The sequence below is a fragment of the Arachis hypogaea genome, chromosome 13, assembly GCF_003086295.3.
Source record: "Arachis hypogaea cultivar Tifrunner chromosome 13, arahy.Tifrunner.gnm2.J5K5, whole genome shotgun sequence".
In the NCBI taxonomy this organism is placed as follows: domain Eukaryota; kingdom Viridiplantae; phylum Streptophyta; class Magnoliopsida; order Fabales; family Fabaceae; genus Arachis; species Arachis hypogaea.
This window is the reverse complement of record NC_092048.1, coordinates 113946733-113963068: the sequence shown is the minus strand read 5'-3', so window position 1 is coordinate 113963068 and position 16336 is coordinate 113946733. Positions and strand designations below refer to the sequence as shown.

General features: G+C 36.4%; 1 non-coding gene across 1 annotated transcript; it reads right to left on the bottom strand.

The window, feature by feature from the left end:
* Positions 1-13340: 13340 nt before the first annotated feature.
* On the bottom strand, positions 13341-13444 carry LOC112739143 (small nucleolar RNA R71). Its single transcript, XR_003170082.1, has one exon. It is a non-coding gene; the product is annotated as a small nucleolar RNA R71 (small nucleolar RNA).
* Between the last annotated feature and the right edge of the window lie 2892 nt (positions 13445-16336).

The following is a 16336-nucleotide window of genomic DNA, read 5'->3' as shown; positions in this document are numbered from 1 at the left end:
GGATGGATGGTAGCCATTGACAACGGTGATCCACCAACACACAGCTTGCCATAGGAGGACGTGCGTGCGTGAATCAGAAACAGAGGAAAGTAGAATTTCAGAAGACAAAGCATCTCCAAAACTCCAACATATTCTCCCTTACTGCATACAAGTATAATTTGGGTTCTGCCCTTCTTATTTTTTACAATTCAAATTAAGAATTATTATTGATATTATATCCTGACTAAGAGTTACGAGATAACCATAGCTTGCTTCAAGCCAACAATCTCCGTGGGATTGACCCTTACTCACGTAAGGTATTACTTGGACGACCCAGTGCACTTGCTGGTTAGTTGTGCGAAGTTGTAAGAGAGTAATGTGAACATTGACATTACAATTTCGTGCACCAGCTATCCAATGACATCTTGGATAGTTCAGACAGACCATCATAGAAGATTCCTATGATGCTCCATTCTGAAAGCATGTCAGAAGGGCACCTTCTGATCAATTGCTTGTATCTCTCCCAAGCTTCATAGAGTGACTCACCATCCTTCTGTCTGAAGGTTTGGACTTCCACTCTAAGCTTGCTCAATTTTTGAGGTGGAAAGAACTTTGCCAAGAGGGCATTGACTAGCTTTTCCCAAGAGTTCAGACTTTCCTTAGGTTGTGAATCCAACCATGTTCTAGCTCTGTCTCTTACAGCAAAAGGAAAGAGCATAAGTCTGTAGACTTCAGGGTCAACCCCATTGGTCTTGACAGTGTCACAGATTTGCAAGAACTCAGCTAAGAACTGATGAGGATCTTCCAATGGAAGTCCATGAAACTTGCAATTCTGTTGTATTAGAGAAACTAATTGAGGCTTAAGCTCAAAGTTGTTTGCTCCAATGGCAGGGATTGAGATGCTTCTCCCATAGAAATTAGGAGTAGGTGCAGTAAAGTCACCAAGCACCTTCCTTGCATTGTTGGCATTGTTGTTTTCAGCTGCCATGGTTTCTTCTTCTTTAAAGAGCTCTGTTAGGCCCTCTAAAAAGAATTGTTCTTTAGCTTCTCTTAGCTTTCTCTTCAAGGTCCTTTCAGGTTCAGGATCAGCTTGAACAAGTATGCCTTTATCTTTGTTCCTGCTCATATGAAAGAGAAGAGAACAAGAAAGTAGGGAATCCTCTATGTCACAGTATAGAGATTCCTTGAGGTGTCAGAGGAAAAGAAGAATAGAAGGAGGAGGTAGATAGAAGAGAATTCAAACTTATCAAGAAGGATAGAGTTCAAATTGCACCTTGAGGAGGAGTGTTAGTCCCTTAAATAGAAGGATGTCAGAAGAAAAGAAGAATAGAAGGAGGAGGTAGATGGAGGAGAATTCGAACATATAAAGAAGGAGGGAGTTTGAATTGTACCTTGAGGAGGAGTCTTAGTCCCCTAAATAGAAGGATGTGAGAAGAGGGGAAATATTTTCGAAAATTAATTAAAAGATTTTAAAAAGAAATTTGAAAATTTGATTGAGATTTTCGAAAACTAAGATTGGGAAAGAAATAAAGTGATTTTTGAAAAAGATTTTGAAACTAGAAAAAGAATTGATTGAAAAAAATTAATTTTGAAAAAGGGTGTGATTGAAAAGATATGATTGAGAAGATATGATTGAAAATCAAATTAAAAAAGAAAAAGTTTTAAAACTAAACTTAATTACTTGACTAACAAGAAATTAAAAGATATGATTCTAAAATTTAAAATTTGATTCTTTCTTAATAGGTAAGTAACAACTTGAAAATTTTTGAAGTAAATCTTGAATTGAAGCAAGGATTTTTGAAAATAGTAAAAATAATTATAAAATGGAAAGAAATTGATTTGAAAGAGATATGATTGAAAAGATATGATTTGAAAAAGATTTGATTTTGAAAAATTATGAAAACTTGAAAAAAATGTGAATTAAAAACAAAATCTTCCCTCTAGTGTCATCCTGGCGTTAAACGCCCAGAATGGTGCCCATTCTGGCATTTAACGCCCAAAACTCTACCTTTTGGGGTGTTAAACGCCCAGCCAGGTGCCCTGGCTGACGTTTAAACGCCAGTTTTCCTTCTTCACTAGGCGTTTTGAACGCCCAGCTTTTTCTGTTTGATTCCTCTGCTGAATGTTCTGAATCTTCAATTCTCTGTATTATTGACTTGAAAAGACATAGTTTTGAAAATATTTTTAAATTTTTGATGATGAGAAACAATAAAAATGCAACTAAGATCAAATGAACAATGCATGCAAGACACCAAACTAAAAAAATTTTCATATAAGAGACACTAACAAATTGAGAATGCATATGAGAAACAACAAAACATACAAAACAAGAGAACTTAAAGATCAGAGCAAGGAAATCATCAAGAAAAACTTGAAGATCAATGAAGAATAATATGTATAAATTCAAAAAATGCAAGAAGACTAAAAACATGCAATTGACACCAAACTTAAAAATTGATACTAGACTCAAACAAAAAACATAAAATATTTTTTATTTTTATGTTTTTATAAATTTTTTTTGTGATTTTTTTTCGAAAATTATATAGAGAAGAAAATAAAGAGAATCAAAACTTTTAATAAGAATTCCAGGAATCATGCAATGTTAGTCTAAAGCTTCAGTCTAAAAAGATTAGACGTGTTTGGCCAAGTTTCAGCAGGATATTACATTCAATAGCTAAATTGATGAGAATCAATCAGCTTTTGTGATGATAAGAACATCACCTTGAAACTCTAGAATTCATTCTTAAAAATTCTGAAAAGTACCTAATCTAAGCAACAAGATGAACCGTCAGTTGTCCAAACTCGAACAATCCTCGGCAACGGCGCCAAAAACTTGGTACACGAAATTATGATCATCAACAATGGCGCCAAAGACTTGGTGCTCTCAAACGTGAATCACACTTTGTCACAATTCCGCACAACTAACCAGCAAGTGCACTGGGTCGTCCAAGTAATAAACCTTACGTGAGTAAGGGTCGATCCCACGAAGATTGTCGGCTTGAAGCAAGCTATGGTCATCTTGTAAATCTCAGTCAGGCGGATTCAATTGGTTATGGAGTTTAAGGTGATAAACATAAAATAAAGATAGAGATACTTATGTAATTCATTGGTGGATTTCAGATAAGTGTATGAAGATACTTTGTTCCCCTTTAACCTCTGCTTTCCTATTGCCTTCTTCCAATCATTCATACTCCTTTCCATGGCAAGCTTTATGTTGGGCATCACCGTTGTCAATGGCTACATCCCGTCCTCTCAGTGAAAATGGTTCTGATGCTCTGTCACAACATCGGCTAATCAGCTGTCGGTTCTCAATCATGTCGGAATAGGATCCATTGATCCTTTTGCATCTGTCACACGCCCCACAATCGCGAGTTTGAAGCTCGTCACAGTCATCCCTTCCCAGATCCTACTCAGAATACCACAGACAAGGTTTAGACGTTCCGGATCTCAGGAATGGCCGCCAATAATTCTAACCTATACCACGAAGGTTCCAATCTTAGATTAGAAACCCAAGAGATACGCATTCAAGCCATTGCTAGTAGAACAGAGGTGGTTGTCAGGCACATGTTCATAGGTGAGAATGATGATGAGTGTCACGGATCATCACATTCATCAAGTTGAAGAACGAATAAATATCTTGGAGAAGAAATAGGCTTGAGTTGAATAGAAAAACAATAGTACTTGTATTAATTCATGAAGAACAACAGAGCTCCACACCTTAATCTATGGTGTGTAGAAACTCCACCATTGAAAATACATAAGAACAAGGTCTAGGCATGGCCGTGGGGCCAGCCCCAAACGTGTCTAAGATAGCATGAAAAGTGTGAAAATACAATAGCAAAAGATCCTATTTATAGAGAACTAGTAGCCTAGGGTTTACAGAAATCAGTAATTAATGTAGAAATCTTCTTTCGGGCCCACTTGGTGTGTGCTTAGGCTGAGCATTGAAGCTTCCATGTGTAGAGACTTTTCTTGGAGTTAAACGCCAGCTTTTGTGCCAGATTGGGCGTTTAACTCCAGCTTTTGTGACAGTTTTGGAGTTAAACGCCAGAATTCTTGAGTTGACTTGGAATGCCTGTTTGGGCCATCAAATCTCAGGCAAAGTATGAACTATTATATATTTCTGGAAAGCTCAGGATGTCTACTTTCCAACGCAATTAAGAGCGCGCCAATTGGGCTTTTGTAGCTCTAGAAAATCCACTTTGAGTGCAGGGAGGTCAGAATCCAACAGCATCTGCAGTCCTTTTTCAGCCTCTGAATAAGATTTTTGCTCAGGTCCCTCAATTTCAGCCAGAAAATACCTGAAATCAGAAAAACACACAAACTCATAGTAAAGTCCAGAAGAGTGATTTTTATTTAAAAACTAATAAAAACATAATAAAAACTAACTAAAATATACTAAAAACATACTAAAAACAATGCCAAAAAGCGTATAAATTATCCGCTCATCATGCTCTTGCGCCCAGGTACAAAACTGGCACAACTCTGGCACAACTCTCTGAAAAATGGCTGGGCATTTGGTGCAGTGCATCAACGCGCTCACACACACCACGCGCACGCGTGGATGGTGCTTTCTCAAAGAACGGCGCGTACGCGCCAAGTGCGCCTACGCGCGGGGGGTCATTCTTCTAAAAATTTTCTAAGTTAAAAGCTGCAGAATTCACAGATTCAACCCCCAATCTTCCGACGGACATAACTTTCTCATTTTAAATCGTTTTTCACCCGTTCTTCGAACGGCATGGACATCCCGGATCCAATTTTATTTCTAAATAGATTTGGCACAAATCAGAGATCCGTAGTCCAAGTTATATCCCGTCAAAGTATTCCCAAAAACCATGTTTTCATATAAAACCATAAAGTGCCATTTTCAAAACAAGCCACTTTCAACTCTTTTCAAAATCAATCAAAACATGCCAATTTCATCCCTTTTCTTTGAAATCAATCAAAATGTACCAAAATCAACATCAAGCCATCCTCAACTCACACATTGACATTTTACCAAATTTTCCAAAATTACCATCCAACCCTTTTAACACTTCTCAATCAAATGGCTAAAGGACAAACACAATATCATGTCATACATCCTCCCTCATCCCAATTTCCAATAATACCATTTCCAATCAACCATCATTATACATAATCAACATCATACTCACCATCAACATGGTATCACGCATTAATTCAACCTCAATCATCCATTAAGCATATATCACAACATGCATTTCTCATATATCACACAATCAAGGCATCAATATTTATAATCACATATATGATCACATCATATATCTCAACTACTCAACAACATCAATAATTCAATGCCTATCTTAGGGCCTCTAGCCTAAGTATTTCCTACCACATTACATATTAGATACGGGAAACCGAAACCATACCTTAGCCGATTTCCCAAGCTCAACCGGAGCACTTCCAAACCACTTGTCCACAAGGTCTCAAGGTCTCAACACCTCCAAGAATAGATTTTATCACACAAAACCCTCTCCCAAGCTTTCCAAAATCACCAATCAAGCTCCAATATTCACATATACACAACCTAAGCCACAATCATCATACCCATACACAACATCTCAATACCCAAACATTATAGAACAATAAATTACACTAGAGTTGAGAATCTTATTACACCCAAGGTCCAAGGAGACAAGATTAACCTTCTCCTTCAAAAGAGTTGGGTCCTATAATATCAAAGAACCCAAAATCTCAACATTTCACCCATGAAACTCGAAAACAAAAGCTGGAATTTCGAAGATCAAAACTTAGCTTACCTCAAGATTGATTGTATGAATTTTGTAGAGCTCTCCGTGGTGAACGCGTGGCCGCAAACGGTGCGGCAATTGGAGCTCTAGATCAAAAGTTATGGTGGTTTGAAGATCAAGTGAGAGATAGAACTTGAGAGAGTGTTCTTCCCTTCCTCTCCACCATTTCAGCGTGAATGAGAGTGTTGTGAGGAGAGAGAGTACTGAAAACTAAGGTTTTGGTTTAGTTTAGTTGGGCCAAGGGCCCACTTTGGGTCCGGTTGGACCGGTTTGGCCCGTTTGGTCCAATCTTGGTCCGTTTTCTATAAAATTGGTACCGAAATTCTCGTCCCAATCTCCTCTATCATATTAAGCCATAAAAATAACATTTTTGGCTTTCTAGAATAAATTCTCATTTATGGGTTAATTAGCCGTTAATTAACCGGGTCTTACAAGAATTGACTCGGATCAGAATAAATTGCATGTTCCAAGTACAGAGTCCTCAAATTCTGCAGCAAAGGTCAGCTCAAAGTGTATATTCTTATTGTGAATTTGTGGTTGTTTCTTATAATTGTTTATGATCATTCTATGCAATCTCTAAAGTACAAACTTCTCTTAAGTTGTTAAGATAATGTATACTAAATATAAAATTTGTCAATTACATTTGAGTTGTTTTACATTTCATCCTAAAGATAGTATTTCTTTAGTCTTGGTGAACTGGGACTGTACATTATTTGTAAGTAGTATAAGTAGTATTTAGTTTCAATTCTTCATAATATATCTTGAGAACCTTTTTTTAAGTTTCAATTTAGATAAGATCAAGTAGCCTATAAATTACTGCAAAGAATCATAAAAGTCTATAGAGGTACAATTGTGCTAGTTTTAGGTCATGATTCAGATTTTAATAACATAGAAGTTTACTTTTGTAATTGCTTTTAATCATTATACAGTTTTAAGAATTTGGCTAGTGTATCTTAACATTGAGACATTAAGAGCTTGTTCAAATGTGTGCTGCACTTTAATATAAACACCGCAACTCTGCAAAATGTATTTAAATGTTGCATGAATATTATTAATGTTGCATCTTTTTCTCAAGTTATGGCTAAACAGGTGGTATTTATTTATTTTTTGCTTCTAATAATAATTACATTGAGAAGGAAGAGTAGATCCTCCATTTGATTTGCTGAGGTCCTTATTGGCCTTAGGTATTTCCTCTTATTTTATGATGTTTTCTTTAATTATTATCTCTTCTCCTTCGTTAGTTTGCATGTAGCTAGGTGATGATCATATATTCATATAGGTTGTGTTAATGATAGAAAGTGACCAAAAAATCTGACAAAATGATAGAAAGTGATAGGAAGAGTATAACCATATATTCATATATTCACCTGATAAAATGATAGAAAGTGACCAAGAAACCTGATAATATGCCTGGAAAAAGTATATAATGATCATGCAATCCTTTGATATACTTGTGTTAATGGTTGCAAACAAGAGGATCTAGTAATTTCTTGATGATTTCACACACTTGTGTTTATGATATATGGTTATTATTGCAGTAGAGGCGGCTATTCTATTGAACCATGATCTTGTCTTTGGCACCACATCAATAGAAGACTTGGTCAGGCAAATGGAATACACACACTTTGGCATTTTGGTCTAAATATGCTGGGACGGTCCACTTTGTTTTATAAATATATAATGTATGTAGATTTATTCTTAAATCTTTTTTTCTTTGTAGTATTATTTGTGTTGTTTAAATTTGTATTATGATTTATTATTTTTAAGAGAAATTTGTGTATGAATATTTTGAATTTAAAAAAATATTTTATTTTGTAGTAATTAATTGTATATTTATATTATGTACAATAATAATAATTGTTGGTAAAAATAATTTGAAATTTTAGAAAAAGATAGGTTGTTATTTCTAAAAAAGTGAGTATAATTAAAAAAGTCTTAAGATTTTAGCGGTAATAGTAATGGTAAGGAAAAGTGAATAATATTATAATTTTAGAATTATTTTTAGTGACCATATAAATTGCCGGTAAAATGGTTTTGGCGGCAATAGGAATGGCCACTAAAAGTGAATAACATTGCAATCTTAGAATTACTTTTGGTGGCCATATAAATTGCCAAAAAAATGGCTGCTAAAAATTATATACTTTTTGCAGCCATTAAAAAGGTCTTTACCGGCAAATGTTATAATTGCCGCTAAAACCATTTAGCGACAAAGCATAAGACGGCTAACATCTAATTGCCAGTAAATGTATTAGTGGCTATTTTTATTGCCGCTAAAAGCAAAATAAATAGCCGCTAAAAGTGATTTTTCTAGTAGTTACTAAAAGTTCAGGCGCTACCTATCTCTAATCCTTTAATTTAACACTATAATTATTTAATATTGAGTCTTCACGAATACTTTGAACCGGATTTTTATTAAGAAATCGAAAATCCATTACTTTAAGACACTTAATCACGTAATTATATTCACATAATATTAAATACATAGACTTATATAATATTCCTCAAAACAAATCCTACCCCTCTAAAAACCGAAATAATAAACGACGTGGGAAAAATAAATTCTAACAACTCAACTTGTAAACATAATCTTCTATGCTCCTATAGCTCTGCACTAAACCTTCGCACCTGTAGCTAAAAGGGGTGAAAATAAGGGGTAAGAATTGGGGAGTTCTTAGTAGGGTCGAGGTGTAGAGTTATATTCATTTTATATATATTTGGTCTGGAATAATAGTCAACAAAGTACCATCCAATTCAACAATTATAGAACACAGAATCCAATCACAAGCACACACAATCATAGAAAACACAATCACAAACAAGTATGCGCAAACAAGTATGATGCATGTTGATGCGTGGCAGAGATTAGACCAATTAAGAGATTATAATATAATAGAATAGCATTGCGAGTATAGCTCTTAACCAGCAAAAATCCACCTCATCAATTTAGAAAGGTTGTCACAAAAGTTTAGAATAAAAATACTGGGAGTATGAGTCCCAAGTCGTCTCCCAACGAGTTGCTAGAAAGGGTGCTAAGTTATTAATCAAAAGTTTTTCGTGAATTTTGAGAGTTGAATAACAGAAAATAAACAATTGTAATTAAGTGCAATAAAAATTAAAAGGAATTTATATTATTCAAAATAAAAAGCCTTGACTGGGGGAATGATTAATTGGAAGTTCTATCCTTGTTGGAATTCTCTCAAGTGTAGTATAAAGAGGTTGTTATTTTCACTTAGTTAACCCTTACTAAATAAAGAAAAGTCAAGTGATTGAGCTAACTCTTATTAGGGAGAGGACTAGCGTTAGTAAATATAGAATTAGCCAACAACTTCCAATTTAACTAATCACTTAAGCATTCCAACTCAAGTGTCTCCTTTTAATCAACCCCCATGTCAAAGTAGGGAATCTACTCCATTGACATGAATATTACTTGTATAGAATTAAAAAGGGAATAAAAGAAAGACATGATAGACAATAACTATAATTTAATTAAAAATAAAAGTAATCCTTTTAATTAACAATCCATGAAAATAATTGATGAGCGGATAATTTATACGCTTTTTGGCATTGTTTTTAGTATGTTTTTAGTAGGATCTAGTTACTTTTAGGGATGTTTTTAATAGATTTTGTGTTAAATTCACATTTCTGGACTTTACTATGAGTTTGTGTGTTTTTCTGTGATTTTAGGTATTTTCTGGCTGAAATTGAGGGACTTGAGCAGAAATCAGATTCAGAGGTTGAAAAAGGACTGCTGATGCTGTTGGATTCTGACCTCCCTTCACTCAAAGTGAATTTTCTGGAGCTACAGAACTCGAAATGGCGCGCTTCTAATTGCGTTGGAAAGTAGACATCCAGGGCTTTCCAGCAATATATAATAGTCCATACTTTGGCCAAGAATTGATGACGTAAACTGGCGTTCAACGCCAGCTTTCTACCCAAATCTGGCGTCCAGCGCCAGAAAAGGATCCAAAACCAGAGTTGAACGCCCAAACTGGCACAAAAACTGGCGTTCAACTCCACAAATGGCCTCTGCACGTGCAACACTTAAGCTCAGCCCAAACACATACCAAGTGGGCCCCGGAAGTGGATTTATACATCAAATACTTACTCATGTAAACCCTAGTAGCTAGTTTATTATAAATAGGACCTCTTACTATTGTATTAGGCATCTTTTGGATTATCTTTGGATTACCTTATGATCCTTTGATCACATTTTAGGGGGCTGGCCATCTCGGCCATGCCTGGACCTTCACTTATGTATTTTTAACGGTAGAGTTTCTACACTCCATAGATTAAGGTGTGGAGCTCTGCTGTTCCTCAAAGATTAATGCAAGTACTACTGTTTTCTATTCAATTCTTCTTATTTCTCTTCTAAGATATCCATTCGCACCCAAGAACGTGATGAAGGTGATGATTATGTCTGACGCTCATCATCCTTCTCCCTTATGAACGCGTGCCTGACAAACACTTCTGTTCTACATGAATTAAGCTAGAATGAGTATCTCTTAGATCTCCTAACCAGAATCTTCGTGGCGTAAGCTAGAATGATGGCGGCATTCAAGAGAATCCGGAAGGTCTAAACCTTGTCTGTGGTATTCTGAGTAGGATTCAATGATTGAATGACTGTGACGAGCTTCAAACTCGCGAGTGCTGGGCGTTAGTGACAGACGCAAAAGGAGGGTGAATCCTATTCCAGCATGATCGGGAACCGACAGATGAATAGCCGTGCTGTGACAGGGTGCGTGAGCATATTATTCACTGAGAGGAGGGGATGTAGCCACTGACAACGGTAATGCCCTTGCATAAAGCCAGCCATGGAAAGGAGTAAGACTGATTGGAAGAAGATAGCAGGAAAGCAGAGGTTCAGAGGAACGAAAAGCATCTCCATTCGCTTATCTGAAATTCCTACCAATGATTTACATAAGTATCTCTATCCCTATTTTATTATATAATATTCGAAAACAACATTATCACTTTATATCAGCCTGACTGAGATTTACAAGATGACCATAGCTTGCTTCATACCAACAATCTCCGTGGGATTCGACCCTTACTCACGTAAGGTATTACTTGGACGACCCAGTGCACTTGCTGGTTAGTTGTATCGAAGTTGTGACAATTATGAATTAAGATCAAAGCACCAAGCTTTGGAGCCATTACTAGGGATTGTTCGAGCCTGGACATCACAATTTCGTGCACCAAGTTTTTGGCGCCGTTGCCGGGGATTGTTTGAGTTTGGACAACTGACGGTTCATCTTGTTGCTCAGATTAGGTAATTTTTTTTTATTTTATTTTCATAAATTTTTCAAAAATATTTCTAAAATTTTCTCATCTGTTTTCGAAAATAATAAAAATGTTTTCAAAAAAAAAAGAATGAATTCTAGTGTTTCATGAAGCATGTTGAAGCTTGGCTGGCTGTAAAGCCATGTCTATTCCTTTGGGAATGAGTATGTCAGGCATGTCATATCTGAATTACATGCTAAAGCTTGGCTGGCCATTGGCCATGTCTAGTATTTTGGACTGGAGCTTTCATTGAAAGCTTGGCTGGCTAGTGAGCCATGTCTAATTCCTGGACTGAAGCTTTAGACTAAGAATGCTAGATTCCTGGAATTCATATTAAAAATTTTGGAATCCCTATTTTCCTTTTTCAATAAATTTTCGAAAAAATCCAAAAAAATTAGAAAATCATAAAAATAAAAAATATTTTGTGTTTCTTGTTTGAGTCTTGAGTCATATCATAAGTTTGGTGTCACTTGCATATGCATCTTGCATTTTTTCGAAAATATCATGCATTCATAGTGTTCTTCATGATCTTCAAGTTGTTCTTGGTAAGTCTTCTTGTTTGATCTTGGTGATTTTTTGTTTTATGTCTTTTCATGTTTATCATATGCATTCTTGAATTCTTAGTGTCTAAGCATTAAAGAATTCTAAGTTTGGTGTCTTGCATGTTTTCTTTGCATTAAAAATTTTTCAAAAATATGTTCTTGATGTTCATCATGATCTTCATAGTGTTCTTGGTGTTCATCTTGACATTCATAGCATTCTTGCATGCATTCATTGTTTTGATCTAAAAATTTCATGCATTGCATAATTTTCATGTTTTTCATAAAAATTTCAAAAATCAAAAAAATATCTTTCCCTTTTTCTCTCATCAAATTCGAAAATTTGGATTGACTTTTTCAAAAATTTTTAAAATCAAGTTGTTTCCTTATGAGTCAAATCAAATTTTCAATTTGAAAATCTTATCTTTTTCAAAAATCAAATCTTTTTCAAAAATTCTTAGTTATTTTCGAAAATTCAAAAAAATATTTTTCAAAAATCTTTTTCTTAATTTTTTCACAAATTTTCGAAAATAATATAATCAATTAATGTTTTGATTCAAAAATTTGAAGTTTGTTACTTGCTTGTTAAGAAAGATTCAAACTTTAAGTTCTAGAATCATATCTTGTGATTTCTTATGAATCAAGTCATTAATTGTGATTTTAAAAATCAAATCTTTTTCAAAACTAATTTCAATCATATCTTTTCAAAAATATCTTCTTATCTTATCTTTTTCAAAAATATCTTTTCAAAATATCTTTTCTAACTTCCTAACTTCCTATCTTTTCAAAGTTTGTTTCAACTAACTAACTAACTTTTTGTTTGTTTCTTAACTTTTTCAAAACCACCTAACTAATTCTCCCTTTCTAATTTTCGAAAATATCTCCCCCTTTTTCAAAAATTTCTTTTTAATTAACTAATTATTTTTATTTTTATTTTTGATTTCAAAAATTTTCGAAAAAAAAAAATATACTAACAATTTTCAAAAACCATTTTCAAAAATCACTAACTCTTTTTCAAAATAATTTTCGAAAATTATCCCTCCCCCATCTCATTCTATTTATTCATTCATATCCTAACATCTCATCTCACATCTCTTCCATCCGTACAGTTGTGCTTCTTCCTTTATATTACATTCTTTGTCTCCCCCTCTTCTTCCACTCACACAGGGATCCCTATACTGTGGTATAAAGGATCTCCATTATTATTATTTTTTTTCTGTGCCTTCTTCTTTGTCATATGAGCAGGAGCAAGGATAAGAACATTCTTGTGGAAGCAGATCCAGAACCTGAAAGGACTCTGAAGAGAAAATTAAGAGGAGCTAAAATACAACAATCCAGAGAAAACCTTTCAGAAATTTTCGAACAGAAAGAGGAGATGGCAGCCGAAAATAATAATAATGTAAGGAAGATGATTGGTGACTTTACTGCACCTAATTCCAATTTACATGGAAGAAGCATCTCCATCCCTGCCATTGGAGCAAACAACTTTGAGCTGAAACCTCAATTAGTTTCTCTGATGTAGCAGAACTGCAAGTTTCATGGACTTCCATCTGAAGATCCTTTTCAGTTCTTAACTGAATTCTTGTAGATATGTGATACTGTTAAGACTAATGGAGTAGATCCTGAAGTCTACAGGCTCATGCTTTTCCCTTTTGCTGTAAGAGACAGAGCTAGATTATGGTTGGATTCTCAACCTAAAGACAGCCTGAACTCTTGGGATAAGCTGGTCACGGCTTTCTTAGCCAAGTACTTTCCTCCTCAAAAGCTGAGCAAGCTTAGAGCTGATGTTCAAACCTTCAGACAGAAAGAAGGTGAATCCCTCTATGAAGCTTGGGAAAGATACAAACAGTTGACCAAAAAGTGTCCTTCTGACATGCTCTCAGAATGGACCATCTTGGATATATTCTATGATGGTCTGTCTGAGTTATCTAAGATGTCATTGGATACCTCTGCAGGTGGATCCATTCACCTAAAGAAAACGCCTGCAGAAGCTCAAGAACTCATTGACATGGTTGCTAATAACCAGTTCATGTACACTTCTGAAAGGAATCCTGTAAGCAATGGGATGCCTATGAAGAAGGGAGTTCTTGAAGTTGATACTCTGAATGCCATATTGGCTCAGAACAAAATATTGACTCAGCAAGTCAATATGATTTCTCAGAGTCTGCATGGAATGCAAGCTGCATCCAACAGTACTCAAGAGGCATCTTCTGAAGAAGAAGCTTATGATCCTGAGAACCCTGCAATAGCAGAGGTAAATTACTTAGGTGAACCTTATGGAAACACCTATAACTCAACATGGAGAAATCATCCAAATTTCTCATGGAAGGATCAAAAGCCCCAACAAGGCTTTAATAATGGTGGAAGAAACAGGTTTAGCAATAGCAAACCTTTTCCATCATCAACTCAGCAACAGACAGAGAACTCTGAACAAAATGCTTCTAATTTAGCAAATCTAATCTCTGATCTATCTAAGGCCACTGTAAGTTTCATGAATGAAACAAGATCTTCCATTAGAAATCTGGAAGCACAAGTGGGCCAGCTGAGTAAAAGGATCACTGAAATCCCTCCTAGTACTCTCCCAAGCAATACAGAAGAGAACCCAAAAGGAGAGTGCAAGGCCATTGACATAAGCGCCATGCCGAACCTCTGAGGAGAGGAGAGGACGTGAATCCCAAGGAGGAGGACCTCCTGGGACGTCCAGTGATCAATAAGGAGCTTCCCTCTGAGGAACCAAAGGACTCTGAGGCTCATCTAGAGACCATAGAGATTCCATTGAACCTCCTTATGCCCTTCATGAGCTCTGATGAGTATTCCTCTTCTGAAGAGAATGAGGATGTTACTGAAGAGCAAACTGCCAAGTTTCTTGGTGCAATCATGAAGCTGAATGCCAAATTGTTTGGTATTGATGCTTGGGAAGTTGAACCTCCCTTGTTCATCAATGAACTAAGTGATCTGGATCAACTGACATTGCCTCAGAAGAGACAGGATCCTGGAAAGTTCATAATACCCTGTACCATAGGCACCATGATCTTTAAGGCTCTGTGTGACCTTGGTTCAGGAATAAACCTCATGCCCCTCTCTGTAATAGAGAAACTGGGAATCTATGGGGTGCAAGCTGCTAAAATCTCACTAGAGATGGCAGACAGCTCAAGAAAACAGGCTTATGGATAAGTAGAAGATGTATTAGTAAAGGTTGAGGGCCTTTACATACCTACTGATTTCATAGTCCTGGATACTGGAAAGGAAGAGGATGAATCCATCATCCTGGGAAGACCTTTCCTGGCCACAGCAAGAGCTGTGATTGATGTTGACAGAGGTGAAATATTCCTTCAATGGAATGAGAACTCCCTTGTGTTTAAAACTCAAGGATCTCCCTCTGCAACCATGGAGAGGAAGCAGAAAAAGCTTCTCTCCAAGCAGAGTCAACCTGAGCCCCCACAGTCAAACTCTAAGTTTGGTGTTGGGAGGCCACAACCAAACTCTAAGTTTGGTGTTGAACTCCCATATCCAAACTCTAAGTTTGGTGTTGGAGAGTCTCAACAAAGCTCTGCACATCTGTGAGGCTCCATGAGAGCCCACTGTCAAGCTATTGACATTAAAGAAGCGCTTGTTGGGAGGCAACCCAATGTTTATTTATCTAACTATATTTTTCTTAGTTATGTGTCTTTATAGGTTCATGATCATAAGGAGTCACAAAATAAATATAAAAATTGAAAACGGAATCAAAAACAGCAGAAGAAAAATCACACCCTGGAGGAGCATCTGTCTGGCGTTCAAACGCCAGAACAGAGCATAGTTCTGGCGCTGAACGCCCAGAATGGGAGCATCCTGGCGCTGAACGCCCAGAACAAGCATGGTTCTGGCGTTCAACGCCAGAAATGGCAGCAAAGGGGCGTTGAACGCCCAAAATGGGCACCAACCTGGCGCTGAACGCCCAGAGTTGTGTGCAAGGGCATTTTACATGCCTAAATTGGTGCAGGGATGTAAATGCCTTGACACCTCAGGATCTGTGGACCCCACAGGATCATCTCAGAATCTGTGGACCCCACAGGATCCCCACCTACCTCATTATCTCTCTTTCCATTCATGATCATCCCTTCTTTTTTTTCCATTTACCACTCACACCCATACACCCACTACCTTCAAAAATTCAACATCTCTTTCCCACTCAATCCCACCCATATGGCCGAATACACATCTCCCTCCATCTCCTCCATATCTTCTTCTTATTCTTCTATTCTTTCTTCTTTTGCTCGAGGGCGAGCAACATTCTAAGTTTGGTGTGGTAAAAAGCATAGCTTTTTTGTTTTTTCCATAACCATTGATGGCACCTAAGGCCAGAGAAGCCTCTAGAAAGAGGAAAGGGAAGACAAAAGCTTCCATCAAGGGTCTATAGCTTAGTGGTAGAACATTTGACTGTAAATCAAGAGATCCCTGAGATACCTCAGGGGATACATTTTCTTCCACACAATTATTGGAAGCAACTAAGGGTGGAACATCAAGAGCACTCCATCATCCTTCATGAAATCAGAGAAGATCTAAAAGCAATGAAGGAGGAGCAGCAAAGACAAGGAGGAGACATAGAAGAGCTCAAGGACATCACTAAGGTGGACTCATTCCTTGTTCTTACTTTCTCTGTTTTTCGTTTTCTATGTTATGTGCTTATCTATGTTTGTGTCTTCATTACATGATCATTAGTAGTTAGTAACTTTGTCTTAAAGTTATAAATGTCCTATGAATCCATCACCTCTCTTAAATGAAAAA